The sequence below is a fragment of the Rhinoderma darwinii genome, chromosome 1, assembly GCF_050947455.1.
Source record: "Rhinoderma darwinii isolate aRhiDar2 chromosome 1, aRhiDar2.hap1, whole genome shotgun sequence".
NCBI lineage: Eukaryota > Metazoa > Chordata > Amphibia > Anura > Rhinodermatidae > Rhinoderma > Rhinoderma darwinii.
In genome coordinates this window covers 57730928-57747132 of record NC_134687.1, presented here as the reverse complement: position 1 = coordinate 57747132, position 16205 = coordinate 57730928, and positions in this window count along the sequence as shown.

Genomic DNA, 16205 nt, shown 5'->3' with positions numbered 1-16205 from the left:
ATTGGACAGAGGAAGATTGGAAAAAAAGTGTTATGGACAGACGAATCAAAGTTTGAGGCGTTTGGATCACACAGGAGAACATTTGTGAGACGCAGAACAACTGAAAAGATGCTGGAAGAGTGCCTGACGCCATCTGTCAAGCATGGTGGAAGTAATGTGATGATCTGGGGTTGCTTTGGTGCTGGTAAAGTGGGAGATTTGTACAAGGTAAAAGGGATTTTGAATAAGGAAGGCTATCACTCCATTTTGCAACGCCATGCCATTCCCTGTGGACAGCGCTTGATTGGAGCCAATTTCATCCTACAACAGGACAATGACCCAAAGCACACCTCCAAATTATGCAAGAACTATTTAGGGAAGAAGCAGGCAGCTGGTATTCTATCTGTAATGGAGTGGCCAGCGCAGTCACCAGATCTCAACCCCATAGAGCTGTTGTGGGAGCAGCTTGACCGTATGGTACGCAAGAAGTGCCCATCAAGCCAATCCAACTTGTGGGAGGGGCTTCTGGAAGCATGGGGTGAAATTTCTCCTGATTACCTCAGCAAATTAACAGCTAGAATGCCAAAGGTCTGCAATGCTGTAATTGCTGCAAATGGAGCATTCTTTGACGAAAGCAAAGTTTGAAGGAGAAAATTATTATTTCAACTAAAAATCATTATTTCTAACCTTGTCAATGTCTTGACTATATTTTCTAGTCATTTCGCAACTCATTTGATAAATATAAGTGTGAGTTTTCATGGAAAACACAAAATTGTCTGGGTGACCCCAAACTTTTGAACGGTAGTGTATATAAATGTTTAAAATAAGAATAAATTATCGTTCCAAAAAAACATTTTTCTTTATGAACACACAACCAAAAGGCTGGGCACCAAATCTTAAGTTCAACCTCTTCGACAATATGACCAGAATTATGCTAGGGAAACATGTTTAACCAATGCCTATAGTGCTAAATTCTCTATTTAACCCTTTAGGTTCAAGAGTATCCAACTCATATAGCCATATAGCCATTTCAGCTCAAGTTTCTTCAAGGCCTTTTCTCTATCTCCCCCTCTCCTAATAGGGCAAACTCCATCAATTATTTTAAATCCCAACTGGGAGATATTATGTCTGTGTCTTATAAAATGTTCAGGAATGGGTAATTCAATCTTTTTACTCCTAATTGTACATTTATGTTAATTAATACGTGACCGACACTCTTTGGTTGTCTCCCCTACATTCAAATATCCACAAGGGCACTGTATCACATATATAACAAAGCTTGACTGGCATGTAAAAAAAAATCACTTAATATTATGTACCTTTCCTGTTCTCGGGTGTACACACGCACTTCCTCGCAGCATATTGTTGCAATTACAATATTGCAGGCATGGAATTCACCCTTTTTGTTAATATCTATCTTATGTTCAGGGACTATATCGGCACGTACCAAACGGTCTTTCAGGTTAGGTGGTCTCCTAAAGGACATCATTGGAAGATCCTGAAACTTAGGTCTCTCTAGGAATGTTTCACTCAATAACGTCCAGTAATCTTTGAAGATTTTTGAGATTACAAAGGGGAGCCTCCTGGAGGTCTTCTTATTACTTTTCTTCACCAAGAGATCCCCCCTGTCTCTCTCCCCCACTTTTATCATTGCCCTTTCAACTACTGGTTTTGGGTAACCTCTTTCTCAATTTTTTTTACACATACTACTAAGTCTCTCATCTACAACCATAGTATCTGATACTATCCTTTTAACCCATAAGAGCTGACTGTATGCACCACCCATGATTGAGGAGTTGTCCTTTCCTGTTGGTGAAACCCTTTTGGCTGTTCTGCTGATTTCTTGAATATGGGCCCTAATATCTGTTAAATAACCCCAAAATACTGGTTACATTTCTGATTCCCCACTATTGACGCGACTTTCAGTTTTTGTTCTCCTCTGTATTCATTTTGTTCTTAATATGTCTGTTTATTATACTATACTTACTCAAAAGGTCTGACATCCCCGAGGCAGATTTTTTAGCAGAAAATTCACCTAACAGTTATACAGCAAACTTAACACCATACCCACGATTCAAGATGGTGTAATAAGTGTGCAATTATATTCCTCTATTACCATGGCTCTTAAGATAATGTTGTTCAATGCTAAAGTACCTTATAGTCCCTTTACACGTTCCCTAATGTGGTGAGAAATTACACTCCAGAAATGCTGCATTCTAAACAATTTTTCCTCTAAATCTTGTTTATGCTTGGTGTAATAAACTGCCTCTTTCCGCACTGGATGCAGACCTTGCTATGTAATTTGTAGTATACTCTGAAGTATACCTTTTTGCAAATCATTGTTGCGACTGTATTTTACAGACATTGTTTATTTTTTATGTTTTCCTGTTGTAATTCAAAAATGAAACAAAAATGTATTGATTAAAAAGTATGAAAATAAGGGAGGATACTATTTGTTTATTTTTTTTATATTACATATGCATAAAAAACAAAATAGTAAGCAGAGGAAGGAAGGAGTCAGCAACTGAAAGATCCATTATAGATGGGCCTATATATCCCAATGGTAGACCCTAAGGGTAGCAGAGAAGAAATGGTGTAATTCAGATTCAGAGCATATGCAAAAGCAGGACACATGTACTGAAAGCTGCAAGGAAATCGGGAGAACCAGGTGGCCAGTGCAAAAAAAAGGATTCGTTATCCACTGCTTATTCTGGAGTGCATAAGGCTTACATTAGTAATAGTAGGAGAATATGGATTGGGAATAGGAGAGGTATAGGCAGGAAGCATGTGTAGACCAGGATCACCTGGTGGCGGTAGCTCCCAATTGACAGCGAAACACAAATAGCTAATCCATGAGCAGGGATTGTTCTAAATACCACGTGGTGTTCTAAAAATAAATTATAATGTATTACTTAATACGCCTTAGAATAAGAGTGATAATGTTTCTTAAGCTGACTTATTAAATACTGTAAAAGTCGTTTGAACCCGCGGATTTCAGCAAGATAAGTATACTAATTTCTATAGGGTCTCCAACAGCAGATGTCAGATAAAGAACATAGATGTCAAGGGAAATTGGATCGGGCATGTGAGATTTCAATATATCTGATCCCTTGTTCACACGGGAGATAGGATGCTACCAGAATGGTCTGACAGTGACTTATTGTAACATTGAAAAAACACACATGCTTCAACAAGCCCAGCATTAAAGTTTATGGTGGATTCAAGCTTGAGGTCTGGCCTGCACAAAAATTATTGTTTTATATTTCTTTCTTTTTTTTTTAAATTCTGTAACTTTTTGATATTGTGATGCAGGAAAACAGATTGTTGCTCTAGGCATAAAACACATTAGCTTTGCATCCATCATGAGCATTTGTAAATTCTTTGTACCTAAAAAGCAAAACATGGGGTAAAAAAATCAAATTTAAAAATATGCTTTGAGCATTTTACATTAGTAAGTCTAATGATACAAACTTAATGCATTTGAACTCTGAATGAATATTCGGCTTTTGCCATCGTTCAGTATAATATGCTTAGTAAGGTGCATATTTTATGTGTCTAGGGGGTTTGTAAATTATGCGATTTTAAGAATGCATTCTTGTTAGAGTATTGCTAAAGGGTTGTTCATGTTAAGGTTACTTAACCTTCTTAGCCTACTACTCTCAGCATCGAGGCACCTTTCCAACAAATAATCACACTTCCCTTTTCAACAGTTTCAACTCCCTACCACACACAAGGCAACAGAATAGAGATTAGACCTCAACAGGAGTACATGCCCTTTGAATGAAAGAGTGAGGGTATGCAGCATAATTCATGTAAGTAAGGAATATTAATGAAGGCAGGAAAATGAATGTGTTACAGAAACCTGAATCATGTCTTGAGGCACTATAAAGAGTTGGTCAGTGGCTTATAGGCCAGTCATCTAGAGGTGGCAATTAAGAGACAGTTTTCTACCTTCTGGTGGAGAGCTATTTTTTTATCCTGTTAAATAACAGGGATTTGTTTATGCTTTAACTATTCAACAAGACTAATAAAAACTGAGATTAGTAAATATAATAATAGTGATAGTAAAAGCAGCAAAAAAAAAATAATTTTTATTCAAGCTTCTTACAAATGTAAGGACACACTTGATGTTTTTCTACACACTTAAAAAAATATTAAGTGCCACCTACTTTGTAGGGGTTAGATCCAGTGGCATACTATGCATAAGTCAAGATGAGCACATTTCCTCAGTGTGTGCCCTTCTCAGACTAAGGGAGGAAGTATTTTGGTATATAAATAATATATCCATACACTAACCACTTTGGGCAAGAGCGATCACCAGCAGTATTAAAGCTCTTGTTGCATTAAAATCCATCTGCTGTGCATATATTAACAAACACTGTAGAGGAAGTTACATGCAACATCCATTAAGAGGCGTTACATGAAGCCCCAATGCAAAATCCGTACAGGACCCCCCCAGCTACTATGTATAATTATTTTTTTTAAATATATGTGTATTATTTTTTTTTTTAAAGCTAACAAAAATTGTATCCCCCTCCCAATACCATTTATAAAAGACACTAAATATTAATTTTGTTTTAACCAGGGGTCTCAAATTTCAAATAAGGTTTTACATTTTCCTTTAGAACGATAGAGCTCGGTCTTACATGTTATGAAGTATTTTGCTTCCTTTTTCCATTGTTTATAAAGCCAAAACTGTGCAAATAGAATATAGGCAACAAGTAGAGAAGTAAGAATAGCAGAGTTGTGTTTATTAGGAGATATGAAAATAGACGGATGTCCTAGAACACATGATTTAGGGTCTAACAAAGCTTCGACTTGAAAAACGCTTTTCAAACATAAAGTGATATCTTCCCAGAATTTAAGCAATTTTGGATATTTCCAAGTGAAATGAAAACAGTCTGCTTCTAGACCTAAACATTGTAGCACCGACGGCCGCAGACCCCTGGCACCTCCCCTCCCCCAACGGCCACAGCCATCATTTGGTATGTACTCACCACAGGCGTCTCCCTTCTCCTACCCTGAGACACGGGTGCCCTCTGCCTCCTGCTCTTGGTGCCCGTAGGGTGCGCGTGCACGCCCTGATGGTTTCTTAAAGGGCCAGCGTGCACCAGTAAAGTGTCCCCAGCCTATACCTCTACATCCAGGGCTATATAGTTGGACCTGCCCACTGCCCCAGTGCCTGAGAAAAGTTGTACTTTCCTTGTGTTATGCTGCAAAGGTTCTGTATCCTGTATCTTGTGTCCATTATCAATCGGTATCCTGCATCCTGTGACTGTTACCTTTTGGTTTACTGACTCCAGTTCTCCGGCACCAGCATGCTTTGAGTAATCTGGCACTAGCCTGCTTCTAATAATCTGGCACTAGCCTGTTTACAGTAATCCCGAACCTGCCTGCGTCTAGTAGTCTGGCACCTGCCTGTGTCCTGCAATCTGGTTCCTTCCCTGTATCCAGTAATCCAGTTCCTGCCTGCATCCAGTAATCCAGTTCGTACCTGTATCCAGTAATCCAGTTCCTGCCTGTATCCAGTAATCCGGTTCCTGCCTGTATCCACTAATCTGGTTCCTGCCTGTATCGAGTAATCTGGTTCCTGCCTGTATCCTGTAATCCAGTTCCTACCTGTATCCAGTAATCTGGCTCCAGCCTGAGTGCAGTAATCTGGTTCCAGCCTGTATCCTGTATTCCAGCTACTTATTGCCTGCCTGTATCTGCTGCCAGCTACTACTCTCTTCTGTGCAGTAGTCCAGAGGGTTCACAACCCAGTGGACATGACAGTTTGCTCAGGTCATGGGCCCCGCTGGCAAATCCAAGACTGCTGTTCTGGTCATTTAGAAGGATATGCAAGAACCCCGTCTCCACCAGGATCAGTTGATGCAAGCTGTTAATGCTATTGCTAATTGCCTGTACATCACTACTGCACCTACTCTGGGAGCTCCTCAAGCTGTAGCTCCATCTACCCCTCAGCCAGTTGTAGATCCAGTCACGTCTGGAGCTGGAATTCAATTACCCCTTCAACCCCCTCTTTCACGGTGATCCCAAAGCCTGACGAGGGTTTCTCAATCAATGCAAGATACACTTCAAATTGAAAGCCCACCTATTTCCTTCAGACCAGACAAAGGCCTTGGCATGAACAAACCCCCATTGGGAACGTGAGGGACCGGAGTCTACTAATTTACAGCACTTCTTGAAAAGCTTCCCCACTGTCTTCGAAGAACCTGGTTGAACATCTTCAGCCGCTCATTCCCTTCTGTCCTGCGGCAAAGGGGAACTGTTGGAGAATACGCTATACAATTTCGTACCCTTTCAGCGGAACACGCCTGGAACAACGAGGCTTTGGTGGCAACCTTCTGACAAGGAATAACCAGTAGGATCAAAGATAAGCTATTAGGTCGTGATCTCCCCTTTACTCTGAATGCCCTGAATCTGTTGACTACCCGCATAGACCTGAGGTTCCGGGAACGCTCTCAAGAAGGTCGACTGGGTCAGTGTAACGGACCAAGAGCAGCAGCACAGGTGCACTGCTAACTTGTGTATGTACAGTACTTTGAGAGAAAGGGTCATTTTCTGCGTCAGTGTCCTCAGAAGCTGGGAGACTCCAGCACCTGGGGTTGATAGAAGAAACTACCCTAGGTGAACCAATGCCTTCTGTAGAATTCTCTTATAGACTCTCAATTACAGTCTCTATCCTCACTGGTGAAGCATCACATTCTGTCTCAGCTTATGTAGATTCTGGAGTGGCCGGATACTTCATACAGCAAGCCTTAGTAGACTGCCTCCACTTGCCCACGACTCCTCTAAAGAAACCACTGGCAGTAGATTCCGTGAATGGTCATCCGTTGCCTGACCCAATTCTATCCATCACTGAACCAATGAAGTTACAATTGGGTGTTCACTCAGAACACATAGCATTCTACCCGAGGCTATTCATCCAATCCTGCTGGGACTACCCTGGCTTCACAAGTATGCTCCCACCCTTGAGTGGAATTCTGGAGAAACTCTTAAGTGGGGACTCCATTGTTAATACAGCTGTCTTCCTCTGGCTCATCCTGTCCGACCTCCAGTACCTCAGTCGCTCCCTATTCTACCTCCGCAGTATGCCTGCTTTGCAGATGTTTTCAGCAAAAGGAAACAGAGACCCTGCCTCCGCATCGTCCATACAACTGTCTAATCGAGTTTCTTCCTGAGAATTTACCTTCTTTTTTGCCGGTATATCATCTCAATCTGCCCAAAACCCAAGCCATGTTGGCATATGTCAAGGAGAAATTTGAGAGGGGGTTTATTAGAAAGTCAACGTCTCCAGCCAAAGCCGGATTTTCCTTTGTTAATAAAAAAGATGGATCTCTGCGGCCTTGCATAGACTATCGTGGTCTGAATAACATCACTGTCAAAAATAAGTACCCCTTACCGCTGATCTCTGAGCTCTTTAACCGTATTCGTGGAGCCAAGATTTTCATTAAGTCGGATCTCCGTGGGGATTACAACTTTGATACATATCCGTAAAGGTGACGAGTGAAAAAACGCTTTTAACACCAGAGACAGTACTATCTCGTGATGCCCTTCATATTATGTAATGCTCCAGCTGTGTTCCAGGAATTTGTGAACGACATGTTCTGGAATTTGTTGTATGTGTGCGTGGTGGTTTATCTGGACGACATCTTGATCAACTCACCTGATCTCACACTGGAAGTATGTTCGTCAAATCCTGTCACGGTTAAGGGGGAACAAACTTTTTGCCAAATTGGAAAAATTAGATGGATCCGCAAAAAGTAAAGTCCATTCTAGATTGGCCTCATCCTCAAGGTCATTGTGCTATAAAGAGGTTTCTGGGCTTTGCAAATTTCTACCGTCAAATTATCTCTAATTTTTCTAAGCTTACTGCTCCCATCTCTGCCCTCACCAAAAAGGGAGGGAATGCAAAGAATTGGAACTCTGAAGTCAAATCTGCACATTCACACAGCTTAAAAGGTCCTTCACTTCTGCCTCAGTTCGACATCATCCAGATGTCTCCCAACAATTCTCGTTGGAAGTTGACGCCTCGTCCATTGGTGCTGGAGCACTTCTCTTCCAAAGAGACTCTACGGGAAAAGCTGTCTTTTTTTTCCAAACTGTTCTCTGCTGTGGAAATGACCTATTCCATTGGTGATCGTGAGCTGCTAGCTATCAAGTTGGCTATAGAAGAGTGGAGACATCAGTTGTAGGGATCTGCACATCCAGTTGTCATTTACAATGATTACAATAGCCTCACCTACTTACAGTCAGCACACCGTCTGAATCCACGTCAAGCCAGGGGGTCTTTGTTTTTTTTTCAGATTAAATTTTATACTCCATTTTTGCCCAGCTGACAAAAATGTCAAGGTAGATGCTCTATCCTGTTCTTTTGAGACAAACAGACCATGAAAAGGATCCTCAGCATATAATTTACCTCATCCCGCATAACAGCTGTTACTCCTCTGAAGATCAAAGACATTCCTACAGGGAAAACTTATGTCCCTCCAGCAGACAAGATTCTCTTCTAGGGCCACAACTCCAAGTTGGCAGGTCATTCTGGCATTCGTAAGACTTCATCACTCACCATTATTGGTGGCCCACACTACCCAAATTGGTTAGTTGGTAAGTATGATTAAGTTAGCCTTGATATTAGGATGTATCCCAAATAATATCAGGAGAAAAGTATAGATCCATGGACAGATACAAGTTCTCACCATTCCACAACATTATGTAAATAAACCAAAAATAATCTCATCATATGAAATTTTTAGATAAATATGAGGTCTAATACTCTGTGTCCAATATATAAGCATAGATCTGAGGATAATGACAACAACATGCTCCAACCCACATTTTACCCCTTAGTGACTAGCCTATTTTAGATCTTAATGACCAAGCTATTTTTTAAGTTTTTCCATCGTCTCATTCAAAGACCAATAACTTTTTTATTTTAGCGTCGATATAGTAATATAAATTGTACTTTTTAATAGCACCATTTTGGGGTACATAGAGTTTATTGATTAACTTTTATTAACTTTTGTTTGGGGGGGAAAGAAAAAATACAATAATTTTGCCACACCTTTTTGCGTCCAAAATTTACATAGTTTGCCGTGTGGTATAAATAACACAATAACTTTATTCAGCGGGTTGTTACAATTGCAACAATACTAAATTTATATAGATGTTGTATGTTTTACTACTTTTACACAGTAAAATTATTTGTTTTTGTTTCTCCATATTTCAAAAGCCATACCTTTTTTATTTTTAAGCCGATGCAGCTGTATGAGGTCTTTTGTTTTTATTGGACGACTTATAGATTTTATTGGTACCATTTTGGAGTAGATGCGAGTTTTTAATCACTTTTTATCACATTGTTTTTTAAGGCAGGATTCACAGAAAACAGCATTGTTTTTATTTTATTTTTTACGGCGTTCACCATGCGGGTTAAATAATGTAATAACTTTATAGGTGGGGTCGTTACGGATGCGGCAATACCAAATATGTGTAACTTTTTAACTTTTTTTATTTTTTTTTATAATAAAGCATTTTGTAAGGGGAAAGAGTTTGTTTTTTTTCACTTATTTTTTTTAAATTAATTTGATTAAAGTATATATTTTTTACTTTTTTACTAGTCCCACCAGGGGACTTCACTATGCGATCGTCCGATCACTTTTATAATACACTGCAATACTTTTGTATTGCAGTGTATTAGTGTCTGTCCATGTAAAACAGGCATCTGCTAGGTCATGCCTCTGGCAAGGTGCCGGTGGCGGGAGAGACGGATCTCCCTCCCACTCTCCAAAACCACTGAGATGCAGCGCTCGCTATTCAGCGCCGCATCTGAGGGGTTAAACTAGCGCAATCGATACTGATGTTGATCTCACCCGTTAGAGCAGGGCTGCTCCCAGCTCTCAGCTACCTCTGGTAGCTGAGAACAGGGAGATTTAACGGCTCTGTTTACTTATTCTGATGTAACGCCGTAAAAAGGCTTATGCATCTAAATAAAGCCTGTTAATTGCCTCTGTAAAAACACTAATGGGCGGTCACTAACGGGTTAAAAAACATTTCCAGTGTTATGAAAAGAAAGTCTCAAAGGTTTCCTTACAATGGACAATTATGAAATAGCCACAGAAATATGTAAAAGATATTCTGTAGTCTTATTGAAGTAAGAGAAAAAACGGGATAAACGGCGCTGCTTGTAAAGGTACGGTTTATTAGAAGGATGCTACGCCGGTCCGGCGCCGAAACGCGTAGCATCCTTCTAATAAACCGTACCTTTACAAGCAGCGCCGTTTATCCCGTTTTTTCTCTTACTTCAATATTACTTTGGCATCTCCACGGGGATTGCGTCCGGGATTGGCAGCAGCTATTGATACAAATTACATGCCGGTAATTTGCCACTGAACAGGTGAGCATTTATGTACCGTTTTTTTTGCTCCTTATACTATTGATCACGCCACTTGGCGCCGTGTCTCCCTTTTTGCTTTTTTTCCTAATTCTGTAGTCTTAACCTGGATTAAAAAATAAATAAAAAATATTCATGGTGCTGAATATAATAAGTACCATTGAACAAGTAAAGTACTCTAAGGCTCTAACCTGCATTTTGTCTTACTAACCGTGAGGCTAGTGCACTGTGAGAACAATTCACAGTGATCACAAAATGAAAAGCAAAGTGTTTCTCCTACCTGTCTCTCTGTCTCTCCTCACACTTGTTACTTTGTATGAGAAGAGACAGAGAGAGAATTTTACTGTGACACCAAAGACATTAAATTACTAAAAATCAAATATATATACTTTATATGAACTTCAATTGTATACCTAGGCTAGGCTAGGGTTATCCTTAGGGTTATTCTAGGTTCTATTCTAGGTTCTATTCTAGGTTCTATTCTAGGTTCTATTCTAGGTTCTATTCCAGAATTAGTCTAGAGTTAGCCTAGGTTTAGTCTAGGGTTAGCCTAGATTTAGTCTAGGGTTAGCCTAGGGTTTTTGCGTAGCATACGTGTGTGGCGTCTGTGTATTTTTTTGTGTCAAAAAAAAAGTTAAAAAATATATATGTAAAAATTTTTTTATATAGTCTACGTGTTTGTTCGACATCAGTTTTTTGTGGAGCATGCTTTTGTGATGTCCGTGTATGTTTGTCTGTGAAAAAAAAATAAAAAAAAATAATACATTTGTCTGCGTGTGTGTCTGGTTACAGTCTTTGTTGTACGTGTGTGTAATTACAATGGCCCATAGAAGGTTCACGGTGGAAGAGGCATACGCCATGTTAATTTCTGACTCTGATGAAAGCAATACAGAAATCGCGTCCGAGGTAGAAATGTTGTCTACCAGTGATAGCGACGACAGTGATACGCTTTCTGCAAATGCAAGTGTCGCTGCAGAGTCCACAAGCACAGGGCATGTCGCAGAAGTACCACAAAACACAGCCCACTCTAATCCCCCAGAACATATTGAGTGGGTACCCACAGAGTCATTTCCCCCTAATATCAAATAATTTTATTCCACACCAGGGATAAATATTAACGTGGAAAATTTTACAGCCCTCGATTTTTTTTAAATATTCATTACAGATGAACTATTGGAGCTGGTTGTCAAACAAACCGCTCTGTATGCTCGCCAATTCTTTGCTGAAAACCCAACGTCCTCCTATGCAAAGCAGTGGCACCCCACAAATACTGGCAAACTTAAAAAAAATTTGGGGCTCATCTTCAACATGGGGTTAGTGAAAAAGCCCTCAATCCGGTCATATTGGGAAACAAGCCCTACACATGCCACACCTGTTTTTTCAGCCGTTATGACCAGAAGCCGATATGAAGTGCTAATGCGCTTCCTTCATTATAACGACAATCACCCGGCCCCCCACCCCCCGTAGTGATCCAGACCGTGACCGCCTGTATAAAATAAGGCCCTTGATAAAAAATTTGGAGCAGTCATTTATGCCAGTGTACAACCCCAAAAAAAACCTAGCGGTGGATGAATCGCTGATGAGTTATAAAGGTAGGCACTCATTTCGCCAGTACATCCCCTCAAAGAGATATGGGGTTAAAATCTACAAGCTCTGTGAGAGCGGTACAGGCTACACATCTGCCTTTAGAATTTATGAAGGCAAAGACTGTGATATTAACCCCCCAGGATGTACCAGTGAGCTAGGATGCAGTGGCAAAATAGTCTGGGACTTGATGCAGCCTCTGCTGAATAAGGGTTATCAGTTATACACTGATAACTTCTATACCAGCGTCCCCTTGTACAAGCACCTGCATGCCACTGACACAGCGGCTTGCGGAACAATCCACAAAAACAGAAGGGGCTTGCCACAGGAGCTGGTGAGAAAATGCCTGAGAAGGGGAGAATCAAGTGGTCTTTGCAGTGGAAACCTTCTTGCAATAAAATTTAATGACCGCAAGGATGTGTTCAGTGACAGTGAGGGAACGTGGTGCCACCTCTGATAAAGAGAAGCCGGTCTGCATCACTGAGAAATAGCAGAATGTGGAAAGGTGTCACTTTTACCAGTATGTCATATGGTGTTTCGAAATGGCTTAAGAAAAGTGCCACTTTTGTAAAAAAAAGTGCAATTTACATTTTCTTGGCCCAAGTTTGGCCAATTTATGTAAAAAGTGTGAAGGGTTAGAACAGAAATTGAACCGCTAGAAATAGAATTTGGGGTGTGTATTTTTTGTACCATGGTAATTTTTGGTAAATTCTGACAGTCTGGCACTCCAGTACTATGGCAAATGCAGCATGGTGCACTAAAATGAACTCTGGTGTGACAGGCCTCCAAAAGCCAAAATGGACTCTATGATATGCCCTATAATGGGTCCATATAATAGATTAGACACACATATTTGGTATCACCGTACACGGGAGAAATAGCAGAATGTGGAAAGGTGTCACTTTTACCAGTATGTCATATGGTGTTTCGAAATGGCTTAAGAAAAGTGCCACTTTTGTAAAAAAAAATGCAATTTACATTTTTTTGGCCCAAGTTTGGACAAATTCTGTAAAAAGTGTGAAGGGTTGAAACAGAAATTGAACTGCTAGAAATAGACTTTAGAGTGTCTAGTTTGTAGAACACAATGTTTTTTTACCATTATTTATTGGACTTCAAGTCCATTACCCATACATTAATACCATGGTGTAAAAAACTAAATTAAGACATTTTAGTGCGTAGTTGAAAAAAGGGGCACTTGTGTTTTATACTATATTTCTGGTCAAAAAAAATAAACTACACCTCCAAGTCAGGTGTCCTTATGATCAGGATTAGAGATGAGCGAACCGGAACAACCGAACCCGGTTTCGGTCCAAACTTCCGGAAAAGTTCGGTTCGCAGCGAATCTGAACTTCACCGGGTTCGGCCGAACGCGTTTTGACCGAACCCGGCTACATTTTGGCGCCTGCCACATGTTACATCTAAAATGGAGGATTTCACAAGATCACCTGACATCAGGCTACCCCATAATGCCTTGCAAACGGCTCTCCCAGCCAATCGGGAGGCAGCATAGGGGCGGGCTCAAGCCTGCAATAAAAGTCTATGCACGTAGCTCAGCGGCCAATTTACAGACAGGAGCTGTAGGGATAGCATCTCTGTGCAGTAAGGGAAAGCTTTAGGAATCTAAAAGGCAGGAATCCAGAAATCGAAGGGGCTCATCCACTACTCACTACTCAGCCAGTGTGTGAATACGCTTTTATAAGGGGCTCATCCCCGTTGCATCCAACTTGCAATACAGGCAGCCTTTGTAGTAGTAATAGTAGTAGTACTACAAGGCCCAGCATTCCCTGATTGCACTGCGGCGTGGCTGATAGAAATTCTCATTCATTGCCATTTGCCAAGCCAGTGTCAGTGTGTGAATATGCTTTTAGAAGGGGCTCATCCCCGGCCGTTAACATAACAAACAATAGAACTTGCAATACAGGCAGCCTAGTAGTACTAGAAGGCCCAGCATTCCCTGAGTGCACTGCAGCGAGGCTGATAGAAATTCTCATTCATTGCCATTTGCCAAGCCAGTGTCAGTGTGTGAATACGCTTTTAGAAGGGGCTCATCCCCGGCCCGTTAATATAACAAACAAATAACAATACAACTTGCAATACAGGCAGCCTTTGTAGTAGTGGTAGTAGTAGTACTACAAGGCCCAGCATTCCCTGAGTGCACTGCGGCGTGGCTGATAGAAATTCTCATTCATTGCCATTTGCCAAGCCAGTGTCAGTGTGTGAATACGCTTTTAAAAGGGGCTCATCCCCGGCCGTTAACATAACAAACAATCCAACTTGCGATACAGGCAGCCTAGTAGTACTACAAGGCCCAGCATTCGCTGAGTGCACCGCGGCGTGGCTTATAGAAATTCTCATTCATTGCCATTTGCCAAGCCAGTGTCAGTGTGTGAATACGCTTTTAGAAGGGGCTCTGAAATGTCTGGGAAAAAAAAGGTTTTGCAATAACGGGGTAGAGGAAAAAAAACCCATGCCGTCTCCTCTTCCAGTCCAAATGTTAGATCTGTTGGTGCCTGACCCAGTACCAGCATTTGTGGCACAAGACATGTGCCCAGTTCCACTAGTAGCAGCTGCCATGTGCCTGCTGGTAGTAGTATCACCAAGCCAGACTTGTCCATCTCCTCCGGTGGGCGGGTTACTTTAGACAATACGGCCATTGTGGACTGGTTGGCTGGCTCACGGTCATCTCAGCAGGAAGACTCTGACGATCTTGCTTCAAGCCAGGTTTCGTTGGATTCCAGATCCTCTACAGTTCCTTGGCACAGTGACAGTAGTAATATAGGTATTTCTAGCGTTTCCATTCCATCATCTATGTCTTCGCTCCCCCTTCCTAGCGGGAAGCCATCTTTCCTGAGAGTCCTAAGAGACATCTCCTCGGGTGCGAAGGAAGATACTGAACAACATAGTGATGATGATGATGATGATTTGTTTTCCGCGAGTCAGCCAACGGAGTATGTTGCGGCGGTGGTGGAGGTGGAAGCGGTGTCCGAGACGCATAGCTGCGGTAGTGGGGGTGTTGGTGGTGGTAGCCGTGGTGGCAGACGCAGTAATGAGGGGGGGCATGGAGCCCGCCATGATGTCACATCACATTCACAACACAGTGACAGAAGTGGCGGGGATGATGAGGAAGGTTATGATGATGATGATGTTGTTTTAGACAGGACGTGGGAACCAGGTGACGAGGTGATGACGGCGTCAGAGGAGGAGGGTAGTAGTGGCGGCACTGGACGTGATAAACAGTCAAGCCGAGGTAGGGGCAGAAGTCAATCTGCAAAACGTTGCAGCGGTAGGGTCAGCTCAGGAGACGGTGACGGCGACACTGATGCTGGTGTAGGCTCCCGAAAAAAGCCTGCCAGACAAGGGGCAAGCTTGGGTGGTGGTGGTGGTGGTGGACGTGGTACTACCTCTTTACGGTGCTCTGCCGTGTGGCAATTTTTCTGTACCTTCCCGGAGGACGAAAACATGGCACAGTGCCGTATCTGCAAGCAGAAAGTAAGGCGTGGGCAGGGCAGCAATGTAGGAACTACCGCTCTACGTAAACACACGGACATGTGGGACAATCGACATGCCCCACCATCATCATGTACATCTAATGAAGACCCCTCTGCAGCTGCTGCTGCTGCTCCGAGTCCCTGTCATCTAAGTAGTAGATCCACCATGTCGTTGTCATCATCATCACTGTCATCTAGTGCTCCTCCTACGTCCCGTCAGTTATCCACTACGGAATCGTTGTCCAATAAGCAACAATATATACCCAGTCATCCACTTGTCATGCGGCTTAATTCACACCTGGCTAAGTTGTTGGTGGTGCAGTCACTGCCGTACCACCTGGTCGACTCCGCCGGCTTCAAGCAATTGATGGCGTGCGCTCAGCCTAGGTGGCGAATACCTAGCCGACATTACTTCTCCAAAACAGCTGTCCCTGCCTTGCACAAGCATGTGGAGGAAAAGGTGTGCCAGACCTTGCAATTATCCGTGTGCAGCAGGGTACATGCCACCGTCGACACGTGGAGCAGCAACTATGGGCAGGGACAGTACATGTCTTTCACGGCCCACTGGGTCAATATTTTGCAGTCCGATGCACCACCGCAGCAATGCCAGGCATTACCACCTCCACACTTGTATCTTTCTGGTTCAACTCCGGACACCAGGCGCCTACCATCCTCCTCCTCCTACTCCTCCTCCTCCTCCTTGCCTTCCTCCTTGGAGGTCTTCCCGTCCCCGACAGGACACAGCGTATCTTCCACTCCTC